We start from the raw sequence: 9,474 nt of genomic DNA on the forward strand, positions 1-9,474 counted from the left end.
CCTCTTCACCCTGACTGTTTAGAAATCCAATAAGAATTTTATTCATCTTGTTTGTTTGGTAAAATTGCATCCTTTAAGGCCAATTTGCCTCACCATATGAGTACAAAAGGGGAAATTTTCTTTGTAATAGCAGGTAGCAATTAGTTGCATGCATTTTATTTTATCTTAACGGTATGCATTTTATTTCTTTTTTTTTTAATTTCACTGACTTGAAGCTCATAATGGCATGCATTTTAAAAGCATCTATTTAAGATGCTTCTTATCTGGGAAGACCAATTTTTAAAAAATGATCTCACAACAGACTGAAGGCCAAAAATTACAGAAGGGCAGTTGTGGTGGTACTGCAGATAATAATAACAGTAATAATAAAACCAAAGGCATACAGAGAGAATTTCAGATGAAGTATAACTTAGAAAGTTAAGGGATAACATATTGAGCCTCCAATGTGAGTAAGTTTAACAAGTCCTTTCCTTTCCTACATATTTTTCCAGCGGGGGAAGCCATGAGTAGTCAGATACTGAAGGGTTGGAATGGGTAGGAGAAGGCGAAAGGAGAGAAGGGGCAGGGAAGGAGGCAGCCATGAAGGGCCCCAGGGCAAAGGAGGAGTAAACTAACAGAAAAATAGCAAACTTAACAACTTTCCTTGGGCTAGTTATTACATTATTTTTCCAAAGGACTATCTGATTGATGAGATAAGCAGACATGGTAATGTCATCAATCAGTGAAGTACAACCCAAGACTAATGACAGCTATCAAATAATAAATCTATTCCCAAACCCAAGTGCTGTCTGAAGGGCTTTATATAGACACTCAATCTTTACAACAATCTGAAGAAGTAGGTATTTGTCTCAGATTGGGTTGCTTGGAAACAGACTATGAGACAAGGAATTATATACAGGGATGAGGATGGGGGTACTTTAGGGAGATACACCCCTGAGGAAGTGAAGAGTGGAGGGTTGGACAACAAGACAATCTGCTCCAAAATTTTGTTCCAGTTGAGGCCTCAGCTAATCCTATAGAAATCCCTGGAGCTGGGTGGCCTCCAATGAGGTAAGGAGCCTGGATGACAAGCCTCAGAAAGCAGCACAGCTTTGAAGAGGGTGGAGAGCACAGGCCCTGAAGGGGGGGCATGAGTGAAGCACTGCCACATTTATTACCATTATTATCCACAGTTCACAGATGAATAAACTGAAGCATGGAGGGGCTAATTAACTCATCCAAAGGGAGTAGACTCCCATTTCACTAAACTTTTATTTGCAAAGATGTAAACTAATAGATTCAGAGTCAGTACAAGAAAATCGGAATTATTTGAAACCAGAACACACAAGAGTATCCAGATTAAAGACATTGATGTTTCTTTAAAAAAGAAAAGTCAGTCAAAAGAGGTGTTGGCCACTATGAAATAATGTGAAAATAACATTCAATAGGTAAACATGGATATTCGAGAAATTATACCTAGAAATAGAAGATTCAGGTAAGGACTTTCATTATTTTCCCATTAAAAAAAATTTATTTTCCTAAAATGGTCACATCAAGATTAACGAAGCCATTCTCATCTTAATCTGTTTCAGAATTTAAATAATAATAAAAGATTAACCAGGCGAGCTTGGTGGCTCACACCCATAATCCTAGCACTTTGGGAAACTGAGGAGGGCAGAGGAACTCGGGAGTTTCATACTGACTTAGGCAACATGGTGAAACCCGGTCTCTACATAAAATAGAAAAATTAGCCAGACATGGTGGTGTGCACCTGTAGTCCCAGCTACTCGAGAGGTTGAAGTGGGAGGATCACCTGGGCCTGGAGAGGTCAAGGCTGCAGTGGCTGTGACTGTGCCACTGCACTCCAGCCTGGGCGACAGAGTGAGACCCTGTCTTAAAAAAAAAAAAAAAAAAGAACTTTTACACTGTTGGTGGGACTGTAAACTAGTTCAACCCTTGTGGAAGTCAGTGTGGCAATTCCTCAGGGATCTAGAACTAGAAATACCATTTGACCTAGCCATCCCATTACTGGGTATATACCCAAAGGATTATAAATCATGCTGCTATAAAGACACAAGCACACGTATGTTTATTGCGGCACTATTCACAATAGCAAAGACTTGGAACCAACCCAAATGTCCAACAATGATAGACTGGATTAAGAAAATGTGGCACATATACACCATGGAATACTATGCAGCCATAAAAAATGATGAGTTCATGTCTTTTGTAGGGACATGGATGAAGCTGGAAACCATCATTCTCAGCAAACTATCGCAAGGACTAAAAACCAAACACCACATGTTCTCACTCATAGGTGGGAATTGAACAATGAGAACACATGGACACAGGAAGAGGAACATCTCACACCGGGGACTGTTGTGGGGTAGGGGGAGGGGGGAGGGATAGGAGATATACCTAATGCTAAATGACGAGTTAATGGGTGCAGCACACCAACATGGCACATGTATACATATGTAACAAACCTGCACATTGTGCACATGTACCCTAAAACTTAAAGTATAATAATAAAAAATTTAAAAAATAAAAAAAAAGATTGACCCATGTGGATGCGCCTTCAGAGCAGTAAAACAAATGAGTGAATACATAAGATTAACCTCATTCATCGTGTTGGAGCTTGAGATAAAACAAAATTTTAAAAGAGATTTACCTCAAGCAACTTCCTGATTCCAGTCTTGGTCAGCTCACCAAACCAACTGTTCTTATCAATAAGAATGTTGCTAACTGGTAACTGGTACAGTAGTAATGCTTCAGAATGAATAAAGTGGTTCCTGATTTTGCTTCAGCTTCCCAATATCCTGATTGGCTATTGTGTGTGATATTATGCATTGATTGTATGTACTTGGTTTTCCTGCATCTACTCCTAAGACATAGACCCTCTCTTAGAAGTGAGAAAAAAGAGATGCTGAGCATGACAGTCGAAGGGTTAACTTCTGAGAAGTTACAACTTTCCTATGTTAAATGCACCCTACCATTATCCTTTCCCATGACCAGACATGACAAACTTGCTTTTCTTTACTATAGCTATTTATTGTGTTATATATGGTGACCAGGAGTCAGGCCAGCCTGTAGTTCTGCAGGAAATAATATTCCAGTGATGCTCTAAGAATCTCCCTGAGACAACTGCTTATTCAACTGTTAAAGGATAGGAGATCATTCTTAGTCCCCCCAAAATGCTAATTAGTCCATCAATAGCTGTTTCCCTAACCTCGGAGCTGGAATAAAGAGAAAGCTTAAAAGCCAATTTTTCTGGGCACAAATCTTAAAAGATTCATTCATCTACTACAACATATGATACCAAGCAGCCAAAATGTGCCCCTTGACTTGGGAATGAATTACAAATATCACAGCTTATGATCAATCAACAAGGGGGACTCCAGAAGAAAAGGTCAATCCCAACTGCCCCTCCAGCACTCTTGGGACTAGATGGAGTCTACGGTCATGTTGCTGAGAGAGAGGGCACTTAAACAAGAAAAAAACTGGTAGTGCCAGTTCCTAGGACAAATATTTCTAGGATTCAGAGACTTATGTAAGGTGGATAAATAATTCTTTGGTAGGTCTATTTACTCTCCACTCTTTCTGTAGTATTTATTAAGCATTTTCTGTACACTTGGCTCAGAACATGTTAGAACATAAAAGTAAGATATCATTCTCCTCTCAAAGAGTAGACTGGGAATTGTTGGTTATCTGCTCACCATTCCTTCTGCCTTCAAGTTTTTATCGTAGTCCTAATAAGCACTAGCACAGGGACCTGAAAGGAGGTTGACTCACTCCCAGTTTCCAAGGTGGGCCTGATTGATCCAAGGATAATCTCCACTCCCAGGGACTGGCAATAGAACAGGCATATGGCGCAGATTGAACCAATGAGACATGAAGAGAGGTTTACTGGGGGATTCTGGAAATTAGCTCCCTTCCCCTAGATATGAACAAGAAAATGCCCCAAGCTGAGGCTAGTAGACATCCTATGGGTAGATAGCCTTGGTTTGATGTCATCCCTGTGATGAGAGAAGCCAATAGCTGGGGAAAAGTTGGGCTTTCAGTGAACACTGTGGAGATCCTGGACCAACCACTCCTAAAAGACACACTCTTTTCATTGCCCCATACTAACAAGTCCACTTTGTTGTTTAAGCTACTTTGAGTTGGATTCTGTTACTTGCAACCTAAAGAATCCTAATTGGTAAAAAGCTAGCAGTCTATAATTAGCTCCCCTGGAGATGTATTTTCTAAAATCAAGCCATAGCAGGAAATACTGTTGGAATTACGTTGCAAATTTCTGAAAGATGAAACTGGGTCTCATGTTTCTTTGCATATCTAGCACTCAACAAATACTAAATGCTGAACACCTCATGCAATTCAGATAAGATAATGTGAAAGTAAGTGTTCTGGCAGTAGAAGCTGCTATTCAAATAAAATAATAAAGGAAATAAGCTCTTAATAATAACAGCTAAAATGTATTGGGCACTTAATATGTGGCAGGCACTGTTATTTGTGTAATTGCTTTGAGTAATTTTTGTGTATTAGTTTATTTAACTCTTACCACAATTGCCAGGTATAGTTATTATCCATAGTTTACAGGTTAGGAAGCTGAGGCACAACACATTTACTAAGATATAGAAGAGTTTGCTTGTTTAAGATAAAAGGGCTCAGTAGTTAGATAACTAATGACTTACAAAACTAGAATCTTAAAGTCTCATGCCTCAACCAGTAGCACTTATTTAAGCCAGTTCATAACAAGGTTGTGTTTCATCTTCTAGACAAAATAAGAGGGTGAAAAATATAGATTTGCTTAGTTTTTTACCACATTTTAATACGTCATGTTGATTTATAGATTCTTGGAAACCTATTTTTTTTCATTTTGCTGCAGTCTAAAGGTTATTGTAGAAGCATTTAATAATACATACTTTTATTAGCCCAATCTGTTATCTTTACTGTCTTACTAAAATTTATCTACTTGTTAACCTAGACATACTATGCCATGTATCTTTGAGCTAAAACCCCCGATATTCAAATCTGTATTAGTCAGGGTTCCCCAGAAAAACAGAATTAATAGGATATATAGAAATATGCATAACAGGGATTTATTTTAGGAATAGGCTTATATGGTTATGAAGGCCAAGACGCCCAATGACCTGCTATCTGCAGCTATATGAGCATCTCTTAATCCATTTAAGTTGACACAAAAAATTAACCATCACATGCTGCCATCTTTATCTTAAAACCAGTAGATATCCAAAATAGGTAGTATTTACTGTTGCTTCTTTCAATAAATATTTCCTGGGAGCCTACCCCATTCTAGGCATTTTTCTAGATGCTGAACAAACATCAATGAACAAAACAGGTAGAGTTATTGCCCTTAAGGAGCTTACCTTCTAGTGAGGGAAACAGACACTAAATAAATCATCACACAGGTAAATACAAAATTACATATTTTGCCTTGAAAGAAAAATAAAAGGAATGCTGAGAGAGAATAAAAGATGTATCTAATTCAGTTTCCATGTGTGCCCAGTGAGGACACCTGAGGAAGTGACACTAAACAGAGACTTGAAAAAAAAGACCCATAGATGTCTTGTGTTTTGTCTTATCCAACATCCATTCACATCCTTCTATAACCATAGCCCAAGTCTTCCTGGAGAAAGTACTCTACCACATGCTCAGCCTCAGTGTTTTGGAGCTATTTCTTCCATCTCTGGCTGCTAGGGTGGGGCCAAGACCTAGGCTCAGCCAATCAGTGTATTCCATCTCCCTGGCCACAGTAATGATTCCGTTGATTCAGGGATGACCATATGACCTCTGTTAGGCCAATAACAGCAGCAAGGTTCCATTTAGAATCTTTGATCTAATCTATCAGGGAAGCAGATTATCTTCTTCACTGCACTGAGTCTTGTAAAGATACAACCTTGACACTAAAAGAAAAGAATGACATATAACTGAAGGACAGCTTAGTCAAGAAATACATCGTCTTGCCATCATTTAAGCTCTGATTTAAGTTCTGCCTGACCATATCCACCCATGAACTGTTCAGTCATGAGTCACCACACATTCCCTTATGTGTAAAGTGTGGTAGTCATTAGTGCTAGTCATTTTTTTTTCTTCTGGTTCTGCTCCTCTGGACATATGGTAGGACTGCACTTCCTCAGTCCTTGAAGGTAGACATGGGACTTGGTTTGGCCAATGAAATGTGAGCAGATGTAATATGTGTCACTTTGGGGCAGAAGCCTTTAAGAGCTGGGGCACACTCCACCATGTTTTCCACCCCTGCCATGGCAATCAAATAGATTCCAAATGGTGGGGATTCTGTCAACCTAAAGATCCTGACTGAGCATGACATGGAGCAGAGTTCCCCATCAACCAAGAAGGAGAAATGAAAGCACTGACATTTTAGAGTTGTTCTTTACCACAACATAACCTAGCTCATCCTGACTTATATTTACCAGTTTCAATTGTTTTTCTGCCTTTTGAAGCAGAAAAGCCCTAACTCATATAATGAGTACAAGGAAAGTGGTGAAAAATAAAGAGAAAGCATTCCAGTGAAGAACTTATGTGAAGGGAAGCAACTGAATTGGAGGAAGAAATGGAATTGGAGGTTGAAATGGAGAAGACCTGTTTTGAGGCTATTGCAGTGGTCCAGGTGGTATTGATTATGTCTATAGTGTTAGGAAACATAGAAAAGAATGGATAGATTCAAATTTTATTTTAGAGAAAGAAAATTATAGGAAATTATTCTTCTCTGCCGAAACCCATTGTTTCTCACTTTGACTTTATGTTAAAAGGTCAGGGGCAGAATAGAAAAGGCATAAGCTGTGAATAAGGAGACTCCAGTTCTGGGGCTAAGTTGCTTAATAAGTAGGATGTGACCTTGGACAAGTCTTTTGCCTGCTCAGACCTTCACTTCTTCACCTCTGTGAGCAAGGGGGAGCTTACTCCCCTAACTTTAGAGGTGTCTCTCCTTTTCCTTTAAGCACTGACATTCTATGGAGGCTAATCATAGGAAGCTACTACATCAAAACAGTTGAATGGGATACATGTTCCTGACTCAATTAAGGAAATACAGGAATGATAACCCACAAGACCTTGCCATAGTCTAGTCAATTTGTGAATGAAGAGAGTAAAATAACACCCACTGACATGAGGACTAGAAGCTTTTGATTATGATTTTGTAGTGGTGGTTTCTTTAACAAAAGCGTCTGGAAAATGGCCAAGATGGTATATGTGACACATTGTCAACGTGACTCACTCTGACTTGGATTCAGACAGACTCTTCTACATCAGATCTGTTCCTCTATATATAGCAATCTGAGATGCAGAAAAGATACCCAGCAACATTTGACAAGGTGAACTTCACAGGCACTTTATCATAGCACTGTTCACTATAGCAGAAATTCCCAAAAAGTATACTTGAGGTGTTTTAACACAATACATAAACAAACATGTATTATTAGTCATTATTCCCTGATTTTGCATTTTAACTGCCGGAATGTTCATTAGCTTAATGTCACACCTGCCCAGTTGGTGAGTTTGAAGGAATAACTAGATGTGGCCATCAGTGGATGAATAGATAAAGAAAATGTGGTATATGTACACAATGGAATACTATTCAGCCTTAAAAAAGAAGGAAATCCTGTCATTTGCAACAACATAAATGAAACTGGGGGACAATATATTAAGTGAAATAATCCAGGGATAGGAATATAAATGCTGCATGATCACACTTATATGTGGAATCTAAAAAAGTTGAATTCATAGCAGAGTAGAATGGTGGCTAGCAGGGGCTAGGAGTGAGGGTAAGGATTAGGGAGATGTTGGTCAAAAAGTACAAAATTTGGCAATATAGTAAAACCCCATCTCTACAAAAAATTTTAAAAATTAGCCTGGCATGGTGGTGCATGGCTGTAGTCCCAGCTACTCGGGAAGCTGAGGCAAGAGGATCACTTGAGCCAAGAAGCTCAAGGTTGCAGTGAGCCATGATCTCACCACTGTACTCCAGCCTTGGCAACAGAGTGAGATCCTGTCTCAATTTTTTTTAATGCAAAATTTTAGTTAAACAAGAGAAATAAGTTCAGGAGATCTATTGTACAACAAGGTGACTGTAGTTAATAACACTGTATTGTATACTTGAAAATTGTTGAGGATAGATTTTAAGTATTCACCACCACAAATAAATGATAAATACACGAGGTAATACATATGTTAATTAGCTTGATTTAGCCATTCCACCACGTATGCATATTTCAAAACAACATATAGTACACCATAAACATATATCATTTTTATTTGACAATTAAAATAAGTTAATTAATTGATAATAATAACAAAATTGAGTATAGTAGTCAGTCATTCACTCCTTGTACTTTTTGACTCTATCTCCTTCAGGGAGGACAAATTCTGCACTGCTCTTGGCTGTGAAATCAATAGCACTCCACTGCAGGGAAGACCTATGGGTGTACAAGTCTGTCCACACCTGGGGTGTACTCTTAAGGAGCCCATAATTGTCCAGCACCTAAGCCGCATCCCCCAATCCAACTCTCACTAGTAATGAAGCTACTATTTTGAGCTCCACCTTCCTGATTCTCATCCATCTGTCAGATGGTGCAGAACTTGAGTAAGGGAAAGTAACATTTATTGAGTCTATTCAAATCTCAATACTTATATATTCATCTTAATGTGCACTGAAACAATATATGACCAGTTAATTAAACCCTGCAATTTCACAGAGATTATTGCTTAATAGGAAGCTAAGTATTTTAAGAGGTTCAATTTAATTGATTAAATCAAAATATTAAGAAAACAACAATACAGGTGGTACAAAATTAGAAATTTGGCAAATATGGCAAAAAAATATGAATTATGTGAATGACAGAAGTTTATGAATTACTATACCAAAGAGGAGAATTGATAGAAGGCATGTCTTAGCTCAATCCAGGAGTTTCATCATACTGAAAAGAATGTCAATTCAGGAGAAAGATTTGTAGTTGATGAAACCTTATAAAGTATAAAAAAGTATGGAATAGCAACATAGTAAGTTAAATTGGAAATATCAGTGTGAAATAATAAGCTTAAGAAGTATTTTTTCAGCTCTGAGTGGCCTAACAGCCACATCAATAGCATTCTGGCTCAGCACACATTCTCACGTGCAACTCCCAAAGCCCAGCTCCTGGACTTTACAATTATTTCCTGCTAAAAGGAAAAAGAATTCCTTGGAGAATAGCTAATTTCATTATTTAAGATGGAAATAAATCAGAACATTTCTTCAGTCTTCTATTGTTGCCAAAAAGCAAGAATGTTTTCAAGAACATCAGGGACAATGGTTAAAGAATAAGGGAGCCAGCATACAGGGCCCCTTACTAACTATATGGTGATAATTTTTAAAAATAAAATTTGTATTATAAAAAGAAAGCACATATGCCCCCAAAAAAGTCAAATGCAGGCCCAGGTCAAAAATATAGAACTTTGCTGCCCACCCCATAAGCCCCTTCC

The 9,474-nt window shown here is 38.2% G+C and overlaps 1 protein-coding gene across 3 annotated transcripts in view; it reads right to left on the reverse strand.

Moving 5' to 3' along the window:
- PRELID2 (PRELI domain containing 2) overlaps positions 1-5,666 on the reverse strand; it is a 93,852-nt gene extending 88,186 nt beyond the window's left edge. The window contains exon 1 of one of the 3 annotated variants that reach the window (XM_054556025.2): positions 5,645-5,666. The gene's annotated coding sequence lies outside the window, so the exon portion shown is untranslated. Of the gene's footprint in view, positions 1-5,366; positions 5,389-5,644 lie in introns of those variants that run through there. The other 2 variants (XM_054556027.1, XM_054556024.2) reach the window with 2 other exon arrangements.
- Positions 5,667-9,474: the final 3,808 nt, after the last annotated feature.

The sequence above is a fragment of the Pongo abelii genome, chromosome 4 (genome assembly GCF_028885655.2).
Source record: "Pongo abelii isolate AG06213 chromosome 4, NHGRI_mPonAbe1-v2.0_pri, whole genome shotgun sequence".
NCBI classification, from domain to species: domain Eukaryota; kingdom Metazoa; phylum Chordata; class Mammalia; order Primates; family Hominidae; genus Pongo; species Pongo abelii.